Source organism: Dromaius novaehollandiae, chromosome 1 (genome assembly GCF_036370855.1).
Source record: "Dromaius novaehollandiae isolate bDroNov1 chromosome 1, bDroNov1.hap1, whole genome shotgun sequence".
NCBI lineage: Eukaryota > Metazoa > Chordata > Aves > Casuariiformes > Dromaiidae > Dromaius > Dromaius novaehollandiae.
In genome coordinates, this window is record NC_088098.1 from 123,057,937 (window position 1) to 123,081,953 (window position 24,017).

The 24,017-nt window shown below is 41.1% G+C and overlaps 1 long non-coding RNA gene across 1 annotated transcript; it reads right to left on the minus strand.

Moving 5' to 3' along the window:
- Positions 1 to 7,034: 7,034 nt before the first annotated feature.
- Positions 7,035 to 22,461, minus strand: LOC112981957 (uncharacterized). The gene is made up of 3 exons (XR_003258863.2): positions 22,368 to 22,461; positions 20,569 to 20,636; positions 7,035 to 7,209 (listed from the first exon to the last, which is right to left on the minus strand). It is a non-coding gene; the product is annotated as an uncharacterized LOC112981957 (long non-coding RNA).
- Positions 22,462 to 24,017: the final 1,556 nt, after the last annotated feature.

The following is a 24,017-nucleotide window of genomic DNA, read 5'->3' on the forward strand; positions in this document are numbered from 1 at the left end:
GGTAGCTCTGGGATAGAGGAACTTTGGTTGGCCAGCCCAAGAAAGGGGGCTATGGTCCAAATGGACCAACAGAGCCTAGGTAGGTCTAGTGTGTTTGAAGACTGCTGGGAATGCCAGTGGGAAAATGGGTGCATAACAGCTACCCCTCTGGCTCCTGGTGATAGCTGGTGTCTAGAAACTCTTCCCAAAACTTGGACTGAACCAAATTAATACACATCTCTGGAAACTTGAAAATCTTCCTGGTATTCATCAGGAACTACAAGTTTCCACTCTGTATTGCTGAGCTCAGCCTGAACAAAATAAGGAAGTGCTCCAGAGATTTTCTGTGCTATGCCCTTGAATGAAGGTGAAGCTTAAAAAAGCTTTAACGGACATTTGTGCTTTTCAAATGCATCAGTGTCCTCTTTTGTTGTATAGACTTGAGATGCAGAGAGAAGAGCCTGCACCTCGATCATTCCCCTTGATGAGGACACGTGGACAGAATGGTTCTTGATAGGAAGAGCCCAGTGAATGGTCGGTGCTGATGCTACCTGTGCTCTTTGTCATTAATATACGGTAATAATGACTTATAGTTACTTGGAAATCTTGTTTGTTTCCATGATCATGCAGCACTTTTCAGGGTTCAAGTATACAGCTGAATGTTCTCTCTGTTTCCTCTTCAAGTGAACATGCAAAATATTCAGCCCTGGCAGTTGCTCACTCTTACTCTGAATGAACTCCCCCTTAAGTCAATGATGACAGAACATGGTCCATTTTTTAAACTGGGGATTTGCAAACTCAAACACATTGGCAAATCAGATTCAGTCAGAAATTCCTTACAATCCTTCCCTGAATGGTCTCCAGACTCTATGAAAAATGTAACTTCTCTGCATGCCATATGACCACATTTTTTTATTTTGCTCATGGGTATGTCTAAAGATAAATGCTGTCAGCCAGTTTCACAAATGGCTAGAAATTCATCTCAAAGAAGAGAAGAGAGTCAGTGCCATCAAGCTAGAAGGCATCTAATACATCTTATGCTACTTCTCATGTAAAATGAGTTGCAAAGATGTCTCTCATTTTTACAAACAACTTGACTGATGGAATAGATTCTTATAAAATTTGACACTTCAGTTGGTGGTTTTGCAGGATCTTTTGTAGGACATGATCAGAGTTCAAAATGAACTTGACCAGACAGAGAGATGAATAGAGATAAACAAAAGGATGTTCAGTGTACCAGCTGTTACATTTAGGAGGGGGAAACGAACTGCCAAATGGGAAGTGTCTGCTAAGCAGCCATACAGCAGAGAAAAATTCAGGATTCAGAGTGGAACAACAATATATATTAGTCAGCAACATGGTATTGTTGCAAAAAAATGGAAATATCACTCCAGGATTATGCTGAGATTTGAATAATTCAGTAGACTTGGGAGGCCTTTACCAGTAATTCTGTGATAAATGCCTCTTTTAAGTCTGATGGTCAATTATTCTTTGCACAGTTGCTCCATTTATTTTTACAAATCAAACTCATTCATTATAGCTAACACTTCTATAGTAAAGTAAGATGAAGCATTCAGCTAGGTAGGTTGGCTTATGAAAGTCAGCTCAAAGACGTCCCCAAATTCTATCTGATTCAGGCCTAATAGGCCCAACGTAACACACAAAGCCTATTTGTAGCATGGAGAACCTAGTTTCTTTAAATTTTCTCTGAGAGTAAATTGCTCAGTGGAGAGAGGAATATTCTCCTGCAGAAGACTACCCTGGGAGTTTTTGTAGGACTCCCATAATCTATGGAGGAGCCCAAGGAAACCAACCCAGGCTAAGGTAATGTTTTGTGGCTGCTTCCATCCAAATGACTTGGCTGACATATAGATGGATTATGAACACATCTTGATCCAGATTCTTATGTTGAATTCAGCTAAATCTGCACTTTATTAACAGTAGTATGGACCAGCTAAGAACAGACTTGCACTAACTGCTCGTCTTGTACATAAACTCTATTTTTGGATTTTCTTAGAGTGCAACAAAAACAGATATCTCCCTTAGTTTCCCAGGGCTTTCCTCATCTGTACAGCACTCTTTAGCTGGTACACACTTAAACAGAAAAAGCTTATTCTCGGTGTACTGTGTATTGCACAGATTTGCCAGTAATTTAGTTTTTCATTTTAGTTTCTCCAAGTCTGGTTTAAGCCTTTCCACATTAGCACCACCATCTACTGAAAAACAAAAAAACTCTATCACAGCTACGGATGCACAAAGTACTTGTCAGGTGTGTCATATAGAAGGTGTGCTGATGTATCATTTGCCTCAATTGATGCTAGTGGTGGAGCTGTATATCTAGTCTGAGTTCTACAACTTCGAGAAAGTCAAACTGTAGACAAGAACAGGAAGACTGGTGGGAGGGTTAGCTAACATGACCTGTGAGAAAGGCTGAAGTAACTTGGTTTGTTTGGTCCAGAGAGGAGAAATCAGAGAGGCAGAGGCAAGGAGAAGTTTTAAAATTTGTAAAAACTTTTTATAAAGGGGATGGTGATCAGTGATTCTCCATGACTAGTGAGGAAAGAAGGCCAGAAAGAGAGCAGTTAGGTTTGCAGTGAAAACAAATTTGAAGTGGATTTTGGTGGGGGCAGAACTGTTCATATGGCAAAAGAATGGAACTAGTTTAATTGGGGAGTTTGGAGTCCCTTTCAGGCCTAGCCTCCTCCTTAAGGAGCCTCGCAAATTTCTTTCAGGTGTAACTTATGTTCAGTCCCGACTCATTAAACGAGGGCTGGGCCAGGTGATGTCTTTGAAGTCCCTCAGAGCCTTTAATGTCTATGATTCTACTGCATTTCTGTTGCTTGCAGTAATTCTGCATGTCTTCAAACTCCACATAGATTTGTGCACAGTGAAAAATGCTTCTTTTGCTAATCTGAATGCATAATCATAATTAAGCAATATATTGAAAAGCAGGCTAGCTGAGTGAAACTTTCAAAATCTAGTAGCTACTGCATTTTGTCTGGCCACGGAAACCCACTATGCTGCACTCTGTGCTCACTGCTTTGCTTACGATGATAAATCTGTCTTATCTAGACATATCTCCATACTTGAAGTTTATAAGCAGAGCAAATGTATACACTTCCTCAAACTATAAAGTAATCTTTAAGGTTGGAGTATCTGGACTCATAAACCAGAAGCTGTCATCAATAGTCTGCTTTTTGAAGTTGCTGTAGAAGTTAACTGTAGAGTGGTATCTCCCTCTGAACCTAAGATCTGAGAACAGACCTTTTCTGCAGCTGTAGTTAAATGAGCCTGCCAATTATTTTTACATTTTTCTTCCTTTCTCTGATGCAAACACATGTGCAGTTAACAAGACATGAGAAAACAAGTGAAATAATTGGGATAAGAGAATCTAGTGTAAAATCATTATCATCAGCCTGGTTCTCTGTTAAGCTTTAGAAGAATGTCTAAGTGACTTTAGCTGATAAATCCCCCGTTCATTCCAAACCTTGTTCCTGGTACTTCTACTTTAGTAACCAGGAAGATGTCTCCCAGAGAGACTATTGCTCTTTTTTCTCCTATCAGCAGGGCACAGAATAAATAGACCTACAGCACTTCTGTTCTGAACAGTTGCCTGAGGTCAGAAGCACGACCTAGTGCATATTCCCCGTGGACAGGCTAGGAGTGGCTAGCTCTTGAAATCATGGGACCATGGGCAGTACCAGCATAGCTATTATGCCAGGGCTATGGCACATGACTGGCGGCAAGGCTGTGCTGAGTGGGGGCTGTGGGGTGAAACGCATGCCCAACTGTGGGGGGAAGAGAGCCAAGAGGAGCAGCTGAGGCTGATGCTCCTGGGCTGTTCGTGAGCCCCATCTCACACTGGACCAGCCAAATCCCCCAGGAGCTGCTGTCATTTCCTGCCTCTGAGCCATTCCCAGAGCTTCCCCTCACACAGCCTTGGCTTTTCAAGGCATAAGAAATGTGTCTTGTGTTTTTTACCCTACAAGAGAAATGTGAGATTTTTCTGAGAGCCTTTGGGGCAAATTATTACTTCTCTACAAAGTGCAACTGGTTGGAATATTCTTAGCATCTGTGGTATGGATAGATCCTCCCCAGATCAATCAAACCTCCTCTCTGCAATTCAGTCCTTCCAGTCTGCAGACTCCTAGCCAATTAATTCTTGAGCACTTTGCCATTACACTTGTCTGAGCTCCATAGCCATGGAGAATTCTCTTGATATTTTGGATAAATTACAAGTACTTTTTCTTATACCCTGGAATAAGCATGCATTATCCCTAAAACCAAGATTTCTTATGTTTTCCCCAAATGTAAGTTTAATATTTATTGAAATCTTCTGCTGATTAAATGCTCTGAATAGTGTATCCAGAAAACTAATCGATATTTTAAATGCACTCAGACACATTAGCTGCTTACTGGTTATACAGAGAAATAATCAACCTGCTATACGAGAAGGTAAAATGTATGAATAATTCATAGCTATTAATTTATTCAGTTTTGCTTTTTGAATTGATTTGGCAATTATTCTTGTATTGCACATCATTTACAAATGCTTAGATATAAATATTTACAGTTGCAAATTTGCAGTCAAATCACTTCTATTCTGTGGTCGAATGGCTTATGTAGCTCACCAAGCAGTGCAAACTGTGAATTTTACTGTTAAATGTATAGACACAGAATGTAGGTGCTTGAATGATCAAAGAAAGCAGATACATAGTGACTGTATATACGGTCAAACAAATGTGTTTCAAATTTGAATAAATATTTGCAGACAGGTTTTTCTTCATCACTTACTGCAGTAAGAATGAGGGAGAGATCTTGTGGGTCATGCTGCCACAGACTGGTCAAAGCCCAGTGTCCTCTGGCACTCGTATTTTTATTGTTTATTCAGCTCTTTTCTCTTTTTCCTTTGTTTGCAATTTTTTTTCCCAATGATTGTGTCCTACATTTTTCAAGGATGGTTACAACCTTCAGGAACATAAGAGTTCACCCTATATGTGGAAGACTGACCAAAAAGCCCTCTGTTTTCCTTAATCCCACGGTGAGGCTGTGTAGCTAGAGGAGCCATAAGCAGAACGTTACGGATCTGTGAAGGAATAGATGGTCTCAGTGAAAGGGGCGATTCACAGTGGCTTACTTCAGCCAAGGGAGACCGGCCTCCTAAACTCCCTCCCTAGTTACTGGAGAAAGAGAGACTTCTCTAGAGGGTGATTCAGAACAGGAACTGATTTTAAGCGCTCTGAATCACTCCACTAGACTGCTTATTTTGAATAGTGCTGTTTATCTTCCTTCCATTTCCTACTTGCTGCCCTGATTGATGAGTCAGGTTTTATGCAGAATGAATGGATTTCACCTGTTATGAACAAAGTAGTTTAACATCACATTGTAATCATTTAGAGCACTTGACTTGAGACTAAACTAGTGAAATCATTAAGATGTATTACGTATATATTTCACTCTTTGAACAGTTAGAAGAACCTTGAGAAATTCCAGCTTTAAGCATTTAAGTCATTTAATACATTACAATAATTCAAAGTCACTAAACATGATTTTCAGTTTTCTTGGAGCACTCCAGAAAATTATTTTCCCAAAGTTCCTGCCCTCTGAAATTCTTCCACAGAAGCACTTGAGGCTCAAAGTAGTATTGATCCATTTGCAGATAGCACATTCGGAAAAGAACAAAACCTATGAAACTACATACAAAATATATTCTAGAGAATAAAGATGAACTTGCATTAACATCCTAAGAAATTCTAGAGTAAAACTAGGTGTTTGGCCTTATTTTTCTAAGAAAAGTTGAGAAATAGGAGTGGATGATTGGGCAGCCTTAGGGCCAAAGTTTAGGGCCCCTGCATAGGGATGACAGGGATGCTCAAAGGAAATTTGCTCATTGTGTGCAGCTCATAAACGGGAATAAAGCCACGTTCGAACTTTGTGGCTATTCTTGTCCTGAGATGAAGTACTGCTATTCAGAGCACTGTTTCGCCACCGCTGCAGAAACTGCTGCAGATCTGCTGTCGCTGCATGAGAAGCCCCTGCTCTCTGCCCTTCACGGCTGCTCTCACCGAAGAGCAGCTTCATGGGGCTGCGTGAGCGTTTCACATACCTGGCTAAGTGCCAGGCTGCCCTTTTAAGTGGAGCTGACACTCAAGAAGGCAACTCCTGACCGACAGCCTCCACATAGACATAGCACCTGCTGTAACTTTTGCCTGCAGTCTTGCTCTTGTTGGTTTCGGGGGCAATGCTGTGAATGCGTGGCCCTGCAGACGGTGTTGTTCTAGCAGATTGGTGCTTTGGGAGAACCATGGTTAATGCCTTTGAGTGTAATGAGATGACTAATGGGTGCTCCTACAGGTGTTGCATCTGGGTAGAGTGCCCCACACTGCCAGGGGCTGCTCTGCATTGACCGCCCCCTGCCCCAGGTACCTGCAGGAGGCCCTGCTTCCCGCTCTTGCTGCCTGCTGCCATGTGATCACTTTTTTCCAGTGGCTTTTCCATGCCTGCACTCTCTGGGAACACAGAAGCATCCCCAGTCATCCTCCTGAATGGCACATCATAAAATGACTGTTTTAAATAAGACTTTGGTCATGGCCCAGGTACGTATGTGGTTACTTCCAATGTAGAAATGCCACAAGAGGGGGGGCGGTGAGTGAGCTCCTTAGGGCTGTGTCAGGGGCCGTTAACATGTGTACACTCCCTTCCTTTGCAAACATGAATCACGAGGAGGTGAGGCTGAAGGAGCATTACACTGAAGAGAGAAATTCTGTGCTGGTAGGGGCTATGACAATATGAAGGATGTCTGAACTTGGCTTCCTGCACATGCTGTTGTACATTGTGGGGTAGTGTGTCTGTGATTAACTCTTCCTCCCCTGGGTAAACAGACAGAAGTGATATGTGCTTCTTGGTGTAGTGATAAAACACTTACGTAGTCCCTTCATATTTTTATTCAAAAAGCAGGAACAAAATTCTTCTGTCAGTAAAATGAATTGCCAGAACAACTGCATGTACTGAGTTTAATTTCATTTAATATTTAATGACTAGCTAGCTTTTTCTGCGATAATGATTTCACAAGAAGAGAAAGATCAGAGCAGACCTCCTGCTACTGTAAGACAGCTACAGCAAGAACTGGAGAAATGCAGGGTCGATTCATCAGAATGAGATTCTGCCATCTGCACTTATGCTGAATACCACTTTACTCCTTGAGCATCCGCATTTGGGTCAGTAGGACTGCTGTAGAGAGAGAAAAAAAAAAACATTCAGTATGCATTAAGGCACAGATTTTGACCCTAACTGCAAAATGCTACCTCCCTTGGTAAGAATAAGCAGGACACAGTTTAGGGCAATCCTTTACGTTTTCCTGCTTTCTACAAGAAAGAAGGGGTGGAATGTTTGCTCTCAGATCTCAGATGTCACAAGACTGCCCCTTCCACTGTCACTTAAATTCCCCACTCAGCTGCACCATGGTGATGTTATTTTATATAAAGTAGATTTTTCTACAATGATTTCCACAACAAATTTGGAACAACAATCTGGCTGCATTTCTTTATGGCACTCAATGTTAGACAGATTTGATCATCCAACAGCATCTGTATGGACATGACATTAATGTCAAAGGCAACGTTTCTATACTCAGCAGGCAGCAGATGTAGGTGTTTGTGGTCCACATGGCAGAATAGGCTGTGATTTGTTTTCTCACAGTTGTATTGGCTCTGCAATGCTAACAGTCTTGTTAGTTCTTGTCTTTGGCATCCTCAGATGCATTCCTCTGAGTTTCCAGAGTTAGAAGAACTATTAGATACAAGGAACAAGAAGACCCACAACATATGTTCAATCTGCAGGCGAAGAGTACTGCCTGTGCTACCTCTAATCCATGTGTATAAAGATGGTTTAGGAAGCTAATTATGACAAGCACACAAAAAAAGGAAAAGGAAAAAAAAAAAAAAAAAAAAAAAAAAAAAAGGAAAGAAGGGCCTGTAGGAATTTGCTCCAAGTAACAGCAAATGTGGATGGCAGAATGACTGAAACTTCGTCCCTGAAGAATCCCGCTAAGATGTGTAGCTTGCCTGAAGCAAAGTGAGTGGGCTTTTTAGCAAGAGTCAATCTTTAGGGTCATTTTCTACCTATGGCTAGACTAATACCTCTAATTCTTTTTTTTTTTTTTTTCCTTTTTTTCCCCCTACAGGGTAGGGACCAGCTCCGTAGATCAATTAATTTGTGTTTTTTTGATGATAGATGGATTGACTAATAGTTTCATCACAGCCTTGTGAACCCAAGGATAAATTCACAGGCTGTTAACAAAAGAATTGCCTGATGCCTGTCATCTCTACTGAGCAGGCATTACTCCCTCCTCCCCAAATTCTCAGAAAAGCTTGAGGTTTCTCTTCCTTTGATGTGTTATTTTCCACTAAACTGCACCCTGTGGTTAATTTTCCCTCTTACTTTGCAGCTTCTCCTCACCAACCTGAATAGTTATGTTAATATATTCCACTTTCAGATCTCTCAGGTTACCGGGCATAGTGCGTAGTGAGAAACAATGACACAGATTTTAGAGCATCTGACTACTTTCTCTCCCCTCTCCCACTGTCATTAAGGAATAAATAAATGAAGATTTGTACCTGTTCATTTTAAATACATCCCAGATGATTTGTGGGGAATCTTGTGAGAAAAAAAGAAAGATTTTTTTGGGTATTGCCCTTGCTTGCCTGCTGGATGCCAACAGGGGGAGTTTCAGCTCTGTCTCAGATTTTTCTTCTAACAGCATACATGCCTTTAGTGATATTGATCGTGAGGGATAAAAGTTATTTATTTTCCCACATTTCAGTAACATTTCTTAACGCCTCTTTCCTTTAAAGAAACACTTCTGTAGCTCTTCTGTAGATTGAAAATGAAGGCACAGTTCATATTGCATGTTCAAATCCCTCTAAAGAGAGACCAGTGATGGAATAGTTCTACACCTTGCAGTGCTAGAGTGAAAGAAAACTAATTTGTCTCTGAGATGAATCAAAACCAGATTTTGGAAAACTATCTCTGTTTCTCCCTTCCCCCTGAAAGCCCTGGTGATTGAAGCATAGTTGAATTCTCTTACTCATTTTGTATAAACTAAGATCTGAATGATAAGATCTTAGAAAACCAAAAATCTGCCTCTGGCCTATCAGTTTAAATCAATTAATTCAGAGCCAGATAGAAAACAAATGTAGAAAAATTCTCTCTCTTTGGTTGGTTGGTTGGTTTGTTTGTTTAAGAAAGAAGTAGAAATGGGGAACAACTTCATTTGTGAAGAGGCAGAATGAGATCTTAGGAAAACTAGGCTCTGTGTTCAGAAGGGGGACATAAGTCATGCATTTGTAGTAATGAATGGAGGGAGCCTTTTTGGAGGGATATTTTGTTTCTTTACAAATAGGATGGAATAAGTCTGCGCAATGCTGCAGTGCAATTCTGCTAATTCCTGGTGACTTCTAGACTGTAGTTTATTTTCTTTTCCCCAAATTATTCGTTTTCTTTCTTAAGTGAAAAATTGTTTTTGAAGTTGTCTTCAAAGAACAAGGACTCCATCTTTTCTGTGACATAAGCATGCTATTTTCAGTTACTGCTGAAAGAGGTACCTTCTGTATATTGAGCCTCTAGGGTTCACTCAAGTTGCATTTCAAGCATTTCATTGCTGCCATCCAGACTAGACTTCAGCTTCTGAATCTGCTTCCTTTTTGAGAGTGAAAATATGAACTGTTAAAGCCAGGTGCTAATGCTCTTGAGGAGAAAAGCAGAATATCCTGAATCATCCAGTGAGAATCAGCATTAGCTCCCATTTTCAAAATCTTATTGTTTCCTCTGACTCTAAGCTTCAAAACTATAGCTGCTTTCAATGAAGACATCTCAGGTGACAGGGTCCAGAGCTGTGATTCATCAACAGAGGCCAAGGCAGAACAAATTTACCTTAGACAGCCTATCCTCTGTGGGGGAATCCTACAAAACTGACTTCTCCCCAGTTTGTGGAAGGAACATTTTTAAGGCTTCAAAAATTCTTTGGTTTTCACTTGGAGTCTGAATTTTGAATTCAGAAGCTATGTCATTCCTTCCATAACCACACATATATACAGGACAGCCATGCTCTGTGCAATATACAAATACATATAATTAAATATATACAAAAATGCTATTACCTGTTTCAGAAATCTGGGTGACAATTCATGTCTATAGCAGCGATACTCATCATTTCACTCAGTCCAGTCTGACAGCCTGTTGAGAACCTTTTTAATTACTAGTTATCAGCAAATCAGTGAGTGGGCTGCTGGAATGGAGAAGGTTAATGCTATATCTGGGAGGTTAGTGCCGTATTTGCTGTATCAAGTTACTGCAATAGGAAGTAGGACATTTTCCTTGATTTGCTGAAATGCTGTTGGAAAGGAATCACCTATGACTTGATATTGACATAACTGCGTTGCATATGCTGCAATTGCCTACAGCCTGTTGTGACGGGCTGATCCTGAGCATGTACCAGAGGCCAAGGATGGCCTGGTATGACTTGCAGAGATGCTCTGTCTCTTCCCATGTCAGCAGCCCAACCTGAGGGGGGTGAATGGCTCTAGGGGCATTAGAAGGGGTGCCAAGATCAGTCAGGGCTGACAGGTTTTACTGGGACAGCTCCAATACTGCAGTAATATCACTGCCCGGGCCTGGCTCTTGAGTAACGAATGGAGAGTAAAAGTGATTCCCAAGGAAATTGAAGCAGGTCGTCTCCATCACTGTGACCCAAATACCCCTCAGTATGAAGTCTCATTTCACACTCTAGCCAAACTGTGTGGAGATGGTGCTGGAAACCTTTTGGTCTGTCCTGCATGTGTGCTTCTGTTCACTGGCAGAGAGTGAAATAGAGGAAGGACACGTGGATTTAAGGAGGATGTCTAAGCGAAGAACTAAGAGAGGTGGATAGTGTCACAGGATTAAGGGTGTTATGTAAGCTAGCAAAGGTGTTTCCACCTGTGTTGTCCTCAAACCTCTGAGAGAAGATTATTGTCCCAAAGACAAGGATGGTATGTACATTGCAGGATACATTGCAGTGTACCTCACAACTGTAGTCCCTGGCTGCTAGAATGCATGTTGGGACATATTAGAGTTTGCACCATCCCAGCGTGTGCTCCACTTTACTTTAGAAGGATACTTGGGTGCACATGCACAGGGAAGCAGCTGGGTGTAGTGCAGCAAATACGCTGGTCTGGATGGCTGCAGGACTGGGACCATGAGGCGTACCAAGGTTCATGTGTCCTGTAGGTAGCATGCAGCCAGAGGTTATGCCTGGGGACCAGGGCTGTGAGTGCACCGATGTCACAGTGAACATCGCTCTGAGGCAGTGCTGTCGTGGCTGTATGAATGGGGCTTCCAAAGATATAATTGCAATTGTGGGATCTTGGCCCTGAGCTGTGATTGGGAAGCATATAAAATGTTATGGCTGCAGTAGGACATGGGATGTGTTTTCTGTGCCTCTGACCAGGAAGATATAACTGGTGGTGTAAACACTGTATAAAGCACTGAGGATCACAATGGTGTTTAAACAAGATAACTAAGTCGATGGTAGGCTGCTCGGTACGTCATATGGATGACTTGCTTTTTATACAACAACATTCAAAGCCCCGTCAAAGACTAAGCAGGAAAACTAAAAGACTGCGATAACATATAGTGTGGAGGTAGACATTTGAGGTGAAGTACATTAAAAACTTTCTACTGATAAATGAAATATCAGTGGAAAATTACTTATGTCTCTATCTGTGACTTCTAGACAGGCTTACATGGACATTAAATAAAAGTGTGCTTTCCTGGAGTAAAGCCAAGATGCTGTCTAGGGTCATATATCCTTTAGCCAAATGTGGTGTAAGAGCTCACTGTCCCTCAGAGAAAAGGGCTCTGTATGGAGTGGGGTGGAAATATCTGTAGAATTGTTGGATCTAAGAGCTTTGTGTTTGAAAAACAAAATCTCATGAAACAGCCAGGAATGGGAAAGGAATGAGAGGCAATGCTTTAAAAAGCAACAACAAAAAAGAGGCAAATAAGAGTTGTGCCTACCATGTGATTAAGAACAATAGCACTGAGTCAAAACCTGCTGGACTCCATTGGGAGTGCTGTGGTTTAGCTAGCCCAACAGAGCTGAACTGGAATGCTCTTTTTGTCTTTCAGCAAGGCTGTGAAAGTTGGCAGAGATCTGATCAGCTGTTTGAGCCCTGCTGAACAGCCCTCAGAGTTCAGATATCTTGTTAGGGGGCCCAGTAGAAAAATTAAGGGTTAAGCAGATCTTAGGCTTAGCTGCCAGTTGTATTTGAGAGGTATATGGAATAAGATGTTTTTCCTGCATGGAAGAAAAATGTTTGTTGACTCAGAAAGGTGTGTGCCCATGCACTCTTCTTCTCCAAAGCAGGGGCTCACTGTTTAAATAGAAAGGTGAGCAATAGCTTGGAGAGTTATTTCATACTTGTGGTCTTACACAAACCAGTTTAGCTCTTGGTCTAGGAATATGCTTCCAAGGCAGTTTAGGTCTATCTAAATCGGAGTTATCACAGTTCTGTCCTGCACCTTGCTCCCTCTCTCCTTGCCAGCACTGATACTTGTCTGATCCTATCATGAGTCAGTTCAGGGAGCTAAACTGATTGAAGACTAATGTCCTTTTTTTCAGAGTTACTTTTTATCTGGTGTAACTCCCTGAACCAGCTCACAGCAGGGTCATTGCAAGGCTTAGTGCTGGCACGCAAGAGCTAGCCGGAATTTGTGACTAGGGTGAGAAGGAAATGGCAGGACTGAAGCTGCCTTTACGTAGATGAGTTGAGCTCTTGTGGAACGTCCCCCTGTGGCCATTTACCTGTCCTTCTGCCTCACTGCATCTGCTTAGTGACCTCTGCTCCCCTTCAGTGTTTTATGTAATGAATCTTAATAACATCACTCCAGGCAAGGTAGGTTATGCAGTCATTTCCACTTTATGTTAGGAAGATGGCTATATGAAAGAAAGCAGTAGGGCTCAGTGTGGTAATGATTTGGCCCTGTCCTCTCCTTTAAGTGGTCCAGAAGTATCCATAGAAATTTATACCTTGGGATTGCTAGCAGGAAACAGTACTTCAGAGCACAGATTCTCAAATTGTGTTGCCCGGGAATTGCCTGATCAAATGATGCTGATCCTTCAGTTCAAAGAATGTAAAATTGTTTTCAGGATTTGGCACACACATAATAGCTGCAATTGCTGCAGAGTCATTGAGCAATTGTAGATGAGCAAGAGAAGCAGCCTGTGAAATCGTGAAAGGAGGGGAAAAGTCCCTAGAAACAATTTCTTTCCTAAGTGTGGGTTCCACATTTTGTAAAGACCTGAGAGCCTGTCTGCAATTTCACCTTTTCTAAGAGTTTGACTTCTATTTCCAATTGCTAGTGTCATTATTTTAAGCCTCTGTCTCTCAACTGTTTGCTTTAGGAATTACTGATAAATCTAGACCAACCTACATGTTTTAGCTACTAACAGTCTCAGAGAGAGGTACACAACCTTCCTTCCTTAATGTTTTCTCAGTGTTCCTTTGTCACTAGTACAGGATGTGGGAACTACTTTTTTTTTTCCTCAGAATGAGACTGTAGTTACCTGAGGGTTGAAAAAAATGAACATTATAATTCAAGGCTATAGCACATAGAATGTAAATGGTGCTTTTCACTTAGCCTGGTTTCTTGCAGTCTTGCACTCTTTCACCTGAAGCAGACAAACAAGTATTCCAATAATTAAAAGGAATACACCTAGAGAATTAGGCATATAGTGAATGTCCCAGAAGCTGAAACTCCAGCTCTCTGATTGTGCATTCAGCCCTCACAGGCCTAAAACAGAGAAAACAAATTCCGGTTTAGAGCTGCTGCTTTCAGATGACAGCCCAGGCTCTGGTATTAGCACCATTTAAAGAACATCTTTTTCTTAAACAAAATATCATTTTTTTTCTGCATACCTTAAAGTGACATTTCATGGGGGTGAGAACACTGCATAAATAAATGCTGAAATGTTATAGCATGTATTTTATGTGGATTATCTATGGTCAGAAGAGGAAGTAAAGATCTGATAAGGTTTTCAAGTTCTAATATACCTGAAAAAGGGAGAGGAAAACTCCCACAAGGGAGTTATCTACTGCTAATCTGGGTCATATGGGAAATACGTGGGTTCTGTGCTCATGTATGGTAGTACAAAATCTAGTGTAGTTGTTCTCCTTTATGTATGAGTAAACTAGCTATGTTTCTCTCTTACTTAGAAGATATTCATTTTGCTTTTTAAAATTAGAATAAAACCAGTGTTGAATCTCACGGAAAAGGATTGAAGACTAGTAAGTTCCTTTTTCATGTTTATATAGCTTTGGACAGCCTTTTATGAATAAAACAACATGGCAATCTGTGAAGTAACAGAGGAATTGCAAGCAATGGCCAGCATGCAGAAAGTCAAAACTATCTACAGCTGAATACTGTTCTTATCAGAAATGAAGGGCAAACAGGAATATAATTGATTATTGCCCCTCTATGTGGCCTCAGAGATCACATAATCCAAGGTAAGAAATGGCATGCATGTGTTCCCAAAAGTATTCTTCAGAGTGGAGGGACTATATATCAAAACCTTATTTCCTGGTAATGAATTTTAAATAAGTGCCCAGGGCATCAGGTCACTGATGTTTCTACTTTGCAAACTGGGTGGGCTATGAAAGCCCCTAGAGCCTTTCAAAGGCACCTTAAAAAAATCCCTAGCTTTAACTGACCAAACTTTTCAAGAAAAATACCTGAAACAATTAGGAGAATGAAAACCAGGAGGTCAGATTACTTGGCCCATGGCTGAGGATTTACATAAATAGGCCTCACCTTTGACTTGAAAATAAAAGGTAAGTACAGAGCCCTGACAGAACAGCAGGTCATTGGTATTTGCTCTGTAAAGTACTGCCTCTGATGCTATGACAAAAATGTCAGGAATTCCACTGATCACTGTGTGCTGATAGGGCTCAAAGGTATGCAGCCAGCTAACAGAAACCCAGCCTACCTGACTGATCGAAACTGCAGTACTCCCACGCATTTACAACCTGCAATCTGTGAGCGTGGGAAAGTGTGCAAGGCCTTATACTAATTCCTAAGGAAAAAAAAAAGGAGAAAGTTGCTTTCTCAAAGAGTATTTTACATGCTTGCTGTTTGGGCAAAATTTAAGAAAATTCATAAAAGGTCTCCAAGTATCTTAAATATTTTTCATCACTGCTTGTATTGCTGTTCAAGAGAATTTAGAATTGACATGGAATGTGCAAGCTGAGATCAGTACCACATTCAGCATTATGCAGATGTGAGACTTTGACAAAGATGACCTGTACTTGCAAGCAGTCTTCAGCTGTGGGAATGGTAACACATTGTAGTAGGTTAGTAGCCTGGCTTGATTTTTATCTGATGAAACTCTGGGCAGTAAACCTACAGGAAAAATTGTATGCTATGTGTTTGTGTTACTTATATTTTGTCAGGCAATGGCTCTATGCTACCCCGGCAGAGACAGAAAGGGCAACCAAACAAAACAATCTTTTGCATTTTTATGTTTAGCACAATAACAGAAAATGTGTTAAGTGAATTTTTCTTCTATATGGATAGCATGGCAAAGGTAGAAACAATAAGTGAAAAGAGTTATGTTCATATTTTATAGAGAGGGAGATGCAGTTTCCTGTTTCACTTTGTGACACAAGCACACATAAAGTATCCTGCAGGCTGTTTCAAGCTTGTTTCTCTAATTAATCAGAAGTGATCCATCACAGAAACCTGCAGGAATGTCAAAGATGGATACTTCTGTTTGCTTGGCTTGTTGCAACAGAGGGGGAAGCTGTTAGTGCCTGCCTAGTAAATTATTGAAGGATGGTGTAACAGGGCCTGCTGCCTTTCTCTCCAAGGGCCAGGAAGCCTGGGGCTACCAGGGATGTGCTGTTCTCCCTGTCTGCTAGACCTGTGCTGGGTTGTGGAGTGATGTGGACTACCCCGCAACAGGGGACGGATGAGGGACGAAGACAGGCTGCCTCCATGCCCTGGATGCAGACTCACCAAGCTTCTTGGTTGGGCAGGCGAGCGGCGGTGAGGCAGCAGGAAGAGGCTGTGGCCACTGGAGAATGGTCAAGCACTTCTTGCATCAAGGAGCCTGACATTGTCCCCCTTTGCCCAGTGAGCTCAAGTGCTGGGCATGCAGCCCAGCCCAGTGGCCACGTTCAGCTGGCATGGGCTTCAAATGACACTGCTTGGCATGACTTCCTTCCCTCACCTACCAACAAGCATGAACTCAGGGTAGACTTTTGAACAGAAAAGCATCCAAAGTGGTGATGTCCAGTCTCTGGATGGTTCATGGTGCCATAGACCCTCTTTTGTACTAGTTCTAGCTTGTCTCCTTGCTGGGCTCAGCCACCTCCTCCTTTTGTGGCTGCTGACTGTCCCAGGCCTCCCCAGGCAGAATGGGTGGCCAAGTGTCCCCTCCTTTGCTGGGCAGCTCTCTCTTGTGACACTGCTAGTGTCATTCTGTGATCTTCCTATGCGAAGTATAGGGCAGTCTGCTCAGGTGCTATGTTATTCTGGCACTATTTCACCAATGCATCAGACTCAGGGTTAGCAGGGTAGAGTAGTTATACATCAAGTCGCATGCTGCACTATGAACTGCTTAAGTTCTTGCATGCTAAACTGTGGCTGTGTGCCCTACTCTATCAGGCTGACTGCATCTGGCAAAAGGACGTGATATTTACAGATTTAGCTGTAGTGGGGCTATCTCAGGGACTTGAGGGCAAGAAATCATAAACAAGTCATTCCAGGAGGTCTATAGTCCAGGACAGAGTTAGGACCTGTCATTGGTAATAATAAAACCTTGCAAAACAAAGTGTGTGAACCCTTGTCTCAGGATAAGTAAAGAGTCCTTCTGACTTGCTTGCAGGTGTGGAGAGAAGAGTTGGAGGCCTAGACTATTTTCCTCTGGCCTCTCTATGCTCAGGTCAATCAGCATTCGTTATCTGCTGTGAGCCTTAAGAGCTCCTTCAATACTGATCATCAATGAGCCCCCTGTAAAACACTTCTGAACCTTCTCCTCGATTTTTTTCAATCCCTAACCCTTCTCGGTGCTATTTAACTGTTTTTTTCCCTAATCATCACCCCATGCCTTTAAATACAGCCCTGTGTACTACTGAGTACTCTTCCTTAAATGGGTAGGAGTGCTGAGAGCGTGCTGTCCCAGCCCCTGCACTAGTAGTCTGGACGGCTTTGTCCAGGGTCTTGTCCTCAGCAGATGGCATTATATGTTTTCTGTGTTTTCTTCTGAGGCTGAACAAGGTTTTTCTTTCTTTCCTTTTAAACTGGTATGTATATAATTTGGGTTGCAAAGGTTGCTTTGCTTTTGACAAAGCTGGAGTAAAGAGTTTCCCTAATGCAGTTTGCTTGAAGACTTCCTCCACAGCCAAAGAATGATGCGTATCATATCAGCATGGTGACACAGATGCAGGTCTATTTGCATGCAGAAGAGGAAATGTGCCTGCAACTGCTTTGCCTCCCCCAAAATTATATCTGGGCAGATATTTTTTTCTCTTTAATATATGATTTTGAGGCAGTTCCAAAATAGTGCAGTTAGGTATTCTGTGCTTTAAAGAAAGTATTTGTGGCCACCAGATTTTTCCCAAGCTCGTATTTCATTTGTGATTCCTATATCTGTAGTTTTAGGAGGATACAACTGAGAGGAAGGTGATGTGCTGGGCTCTTTTTGACAATAACAGCAAGTTGTGCATAGGCAATTTATAAGCATGGGCTAATGCCCCCTTTTCTCCTTGACCATGCTGTTTCTTAGTTTTTGTTAGTGTGCATGAGGTAGATGTCACCTCCTGGATTTGGCTGTAAAATTCTGGGAGGACTGAATGAATAATGTCCTTTGGGAGGTCTCTGTGGACAAATTAATGTTGTCCTTATTGTCATCTCACCCCCAAGGTTTCAGAATCTCTTAATCTACTTCTGTTTCTCAAAGAGTTTATTAAGATTTGCACCCTTTGTTGACTGAACATCCCTGTACAGATTGCTCTCAGACTGCTCTTGAGAGCTCTTAGGCTGAAATTTTGGCTGTCAAGATAGATTTTGTGGAATGGTATACTTCACATACTGCATCTAACCATTAGGGCAACAGCCTTTGGCTGTGCTTTTCTTCTGTTTCTCCTTTTATTAAAATTTTCTGTATGTAAACCTTATTATGCCATCAAAAGTTTGTTCTGGTTTCCTGTGAAATGCCTTAAGGGCAATATTGACTGAATCCTTACATAGTCTCTGATTGTAGGGGGCTTTTTATTAATGGCACTTGTGAAAATGCCACTCTTGTGAAAGCACAGGAAAATACTTAGTGTGAGAAGACCTCTCTTGCAGGTATTGTGTTGAACATTTGCTTCCTTCACATAACTGTTTGGTTCTTTTTGATCCATCTATAAATGAAGAATTCCCCCTGCCTTCCTGTAGTGACAGGGAAATTCATCTACTCAGCAGTTTCTTCTGCTGGCTCTGTAACTAACAGAGCAATGACCAACTATCCAACTCTTTTAGCTTCTGCCTTGGAAGGAAACTAAATATCCACTCCCTGAAACAGTTGAATTAAATTTCTTGGAGGGAACTGTGTTGTGGTTGGATTCTTTCACCTCTATTCCTTGCTTGCTGGCTGCTTCTCTCTCTCCTGGAAGTCATCTTCAGTCCCTTCCATCTCCTCCAACATTCCTAGCCAATGTCTTCTGTGCCTCTTTCCCCAATAAAACCAAGAATTTGATACAGTTTTAACCCCAAAGTGATTATTTTCTTCCCCAGCTCTCTACTGAGGAAGATATTTATCCATCCATTCATTTATCAACATTATTTATCCATACAGTTAATCCCTACACCGCTTAACTGGGGTAAGATCATCCCTGTAAAACCCAACTCAGTCCAGTTCACCTTCTTTTGCCCTTGGATTTTCTCTCAGATCTAAATAAGACTGCAGCTGAGACCATAGGTTCAGGTACCTACATGAAGCTGAAAATTAAGGTGTCCCTTTCATTCTGGTAGATTGTGTGTTCATCTCCAGGAGCAGCGCTGTCCCCTGCTCTGTCAGGGGACTCCTTTGAGCGGTAGTGTCCTCCAGGGCTGTTCTGGAAGCATTTGTAAACTCTCCCCAAGTGGCCTTGTGGAGCTTAGGCTTGTTAGGTTGTTTCTTACTGCATGAAAGACCTATTTCAGATATTCACAGATAGGTGGGAAATAGAGGCATTCAAAAGCAAAATGTTACTGAAAGTCATAAGGGAAGAAATTTGCCTTTGTAAAATTTTGTGTGGAGAAGCCCCTCGTCTCTTGTGAAGAGCTTTCAGGCACCATATTAAGCCTGTGTTTTGCTAAAGGAGGCATCAGTTGAAACAGCAGCAGCCAAAAGGCTTTGATTTATTTCATTTATTTTTAACTTTCTATTTGAGACATCACAGGAAAAAAAATTGCTTCCTTTGAGAGCCCTTCAACTCTGAGAAAGATACCTGCTGTAATCTAGAAATAGGCTTGTTCTGAGAACAGCCTAGCCAAGCACTGCCCAGGGGGGCTGTATTTTGTTCTTTCTTTTCTTTCTTTTTTTTATTATTTTGCCTCTGAGCACATCCATGTCTTTTGAAGGCTGCTGCTGCGTGTCTGGGTGAGGACCTGGAGTTGGCTGGAAAGCTCCAGCTCACAGGAGCAGAGCTCAGGGCTGGGAGAGCCCAGGAGACGGCAGCCCTGGGTGCGTCAGGTGGGCCGTCATGAGGCGCACGTGTCATATGGTGCTTTTCAGACAAAGATCCCTTTCTTTCTGTGTCTGGTGGGTTCTCCATCAAGGGGAGAACCTTGTCCTACAAACAGAAATCAAACCTCCATAACTGCAGTGTCACTGATAAAACACGGCTTCTTTACCAATTTATACAAGCACTTTGACCTCTTGCTTTGGCGCACAGACTTCGAAGATTTTTCATCTCTGGCTCTTTTTATGGTTTCAACAGAAATACTATAGGAAAGTTTGTTTTGGGAGTACTTTTGATCTACCTCGAATAAGAAGCTGAGCTTGTGACCTTACAGGCAAAACTACTATTGATTGTCCAGCATGATTGTTAGCTCTAAACCAAAATGATTTCAGGTTGCAGTTTACTTCTGGTTTAAATTTAGAACTACTTTTGCCTCAAGAATTGGTGTTATGTGTTTTTGACAAAGATGAGAACAAAATCTTTACTCCAAAAAACTTCTATTCCTAACAGAGGTAAGAAATTTATGTAAGAAGATTGCAAGCGAAAGAACAGTGCTAATTATCATGGTTAAGCAGCTCTATTTTTTTTTTTTTCTTGATTGAATTGTTCTTTCTAAGGTAAGATTTCACTGGGGGCAGGAATAAAGTTTCTAGATTTCACAGCAGGAAAGTCTTCTAGCAGGAAATGAATGTAAGACAGCGAAGGGGTCAGGAAAACAGCCCAAGCAAAAAGGGATTGTCCACAGGACAGTGTAGCAGTAAGAATGTGAAGAAAAATACTAATTCATAGAAGAAACATGCAGCAGCAATTTGAATTTTTATCTAGCTGTTCAGTAACAAATACTTACAGTATCCACCACAGTGTATTAGCACGTATATAGTAATAAACAGAAGTCATGGTCACTATCCCAAGTTCCTAGATAGAACAAAAATTCATTGTTTGTGGATATGTGCTTCTTTAAAGGGAAATATTTTTGCACATCACAAGATTTAAGGACTGCAAGATGCATGGCAAGGTGGAACCAGACACAGCTTCCAGAAATAATGTTTAAAAACAAAGCAAAACTGAAAATGGAGAGGAGCACATATTTGGATTCTACGATAGTATTTGAGGTTTCTAATGTTTAACTGCTGCAAAGCAAACTTGTTTATGAAGGTGAACTGTATAAGAGAAGTGATTTGGGCTAGCAGATTAGTCAGCTTTGCTGTTGTTTTTCAGTCAATAGGTTACTACCCTGGGTTAGGGATAGTTCTCTACCAAACTTTAGGTTTTTCTAGCTGGTCCAACATTGATAAGAAAATAGTTCTCTGTTTCTATTATACCATAGGTCATCAATAAAATAAGAAATGATTATATTCTTCAATACTGCAAAATTGCCTTCTTTACTATTCTTAAATTTCTTATTTTTTTAAATAAACTGGTTCTGTCTCAAGTATATTAAAAAGCCCACCTCAGCAACATGTTTTTGCAAGGGATTTTATAGAATTTAGCTTCTGAATTACATATGAGATGCTGTATACTAAGTGTGTTAGTAGTTAATTCAAACTCAATACCTTGAGTGTGATTTTGCCATAGTTAACTCGCTTCAGGGTCAGGCTGGGACACTGAAGTATGATGGCCACAAAGACTTTTTCCTCACATAGATGCAGTTACCTCTCTGATCTGTGTAGCTGTGTTTGCATTGAGATCCATAACAGTCAAATAACTTGCCAGTTTTAAACACTGCATATGATGGACAAAAGTCAGCTCTAATAGCACTGGAGTTTCATGAATATAACTGTATTACTGCCATGAATTAAATTAAACATTAGCAATAGAAAAATGTTATTTCCTCTTCCAATTTCTAGGGATTTAATTATTCCCTCTGAGGATAAGAAGACACTAAATTCCTTATTTTGGAGGGAAAGGAAATGTTTTTACTTCTGAAATGTTCTCATTTCTCAGGAAGTAAGTAGCACAGGATAAAGCACCCAAAAACTTAGCAAAATGACAGCTCTCTGCTCTGCTTTCAGTCTCAGCAGAAACAGAATTTTGGCCAGCTACTGGTATTTTGTAGGATTATGCCTGCTCAGTTCTTGATTTTTATATTGCTGCAACTTTTTATCCTCATTCCTGCAGGAACAAGGCTTATGCAATCATGCTGCCTGTGCCTGGATCTCCATCAGTTCCACACCCACAGTATCTTTTGAACCTATTGACAAATTTCAACCAACTGATCTCTCAGAGAAAGTCAAGCTCCTACAAGCTTTGTGAAAATAACCTGCAGGACAGTGCTTTTGTGGAGGGTTAGGCTGCAGTGCAAAGAGGCACCATTTTAGACAGCAGAGAATCCACTTCTAAGAAAGTGTTTGCAAAAGTCTGACCACGGGGAAAGTTTCAGCAAAAGCCTGTTCCTTGCTTGGTTTGAGGTCAGTCAAGTCTGAGCACAGACTTTTCAGGAGCCGGGCTTCCTAGTACTGATCTCCATAGCAAATGGGGGTGTTGTTTTGCAGCAATGATTTACCACCTTAACTACCTTTAAAGCAAATGCTTTTTATAACCACTTAGATTTCCATTTCTTTTCCTTTTTTTTTTTTTTTTTTTTGTAAAGATACCCAAACAGCTAAACAGCTACCCAATAGCCTTTCCCTTAAGACCAAGACTTACTTTGTCCATCACCCTAGAAGTCAACTCTTGACCTTCATCACTGTCACTTTTCTCCATGGATTCTGTGGGTTTAAAGTTACAGGATTGTTGAAACAGATAACAAAGTGCAGCAGGCTGAAAAGTGGCTAGGATGAACCTTCAGGGACAAAGTTTATCTGTTGGAGCATTTCCTGTGTGTACTTTGAAACCTCTCAATTTAACTTGATCAAAGCATGAGCCGACACATTTCAGCTACCTACTGAACAAACAAATTTACTGCTTATCATTGTTGCCACCTCAGTCTTTAATTTACTTTACTTAGTAAGCCAGTACATGTTAAATGAACAACCTGTTCATTTCAAATGCTAGTTTCTGGTCTTAAAAATAGGCTATAGTTCACCTGACGTTAAAATATGCAGCATATCACAGGCCCTTTCCTTCCCCAGAATCCCTACATAAAAGGAGGTTTAAGCCATATATAGTCAGTGTGGAAAACAGTGGCCTCTTTGAGATCATTATATCCATCAACATCCATTGGATTTTTTATATATATATATATATATATATATATATTTACACATATGTATATCAGGCTTCCTCCTTTCTTTTTTGTTAACTCCCATAGGGCATATGAGGACAGAGAAATGAATGGTTGTGTTCTTAAAATGTGTTAGTTAACTCACATTAACACATTTCAAAACACAGCTTAGCACATATGGATTGACAGATCATTTTAAAAATTGCTATTTTTTTCAGCGGTAGTAACTAATACTTTTTTTAATGTTCTGGTAGTTAGGGAAAAATTAATCTTTTTTTTCCCCCATGAAAACAGTGTTTACTTAGATTAATAATAATAAAGAAAAGACTATTATGAGGTGTTGCATCAAAGGAGCATGGCCAGACAGCCTGGCCTGTAGAAATTAACGAAGTATGGTAGCAGCCTTTCTTTTTTTAAACCAAAACAATTTGACCAGTGTTTTTAGTTGGTGTTTGAAAATATTTTGGTTGTTCCCCACTCAAAATTATTGGCGCATATTTTCCAGCTCATGTGACCTCCCTTATTCTCAGGGAAATTGAGTCCAAATATTTCGGTTTTATTGGTAACCACTCATCAGCAATAGCATGTCATCCCAGAACGAGAGCCAGTGTGGCACACTTAGGGAGGCTGCTCTTCCTTCAGGAGGCACCTGCCAGGGAAGCTGCCCAGCTCTAGGCTCCAGCCAGGGCCCCTGCCCTGGCCCACGTGTCTGATGCAGCTCTGGGCAGCAGGAATTTGCTGCCTAGGCGAGGAAGCTGCTACCATCCCTCCAACACGTGTGTTTCTGGGAAGCTGTACTCCAGAGTGCAACAGGGAAATGTCCTGGGTTAGGGAAAATAACAGATGAAGCAGCCAGCCTCCCCAACCAGCTTTGCTGCCAGATCTTCACGTTATGCATATTCTTACTCATAAAACAAAATGGAACGGACTGTTCGATATCGGTGGATACAGATATAAGTTATTCTTCAGCACTTCGAACTGTGATTACCATTGTACACTGGCAGCTTATTTCCTTCTTTCAAGTAAAAACAACATCTTAAAACATTCTGTAAACTCAGATATTAAACATAATGAATTTTTATTCTACTTGTGTATCATCACTCACTGAAAATACAAATTCTTAAACAATGTAA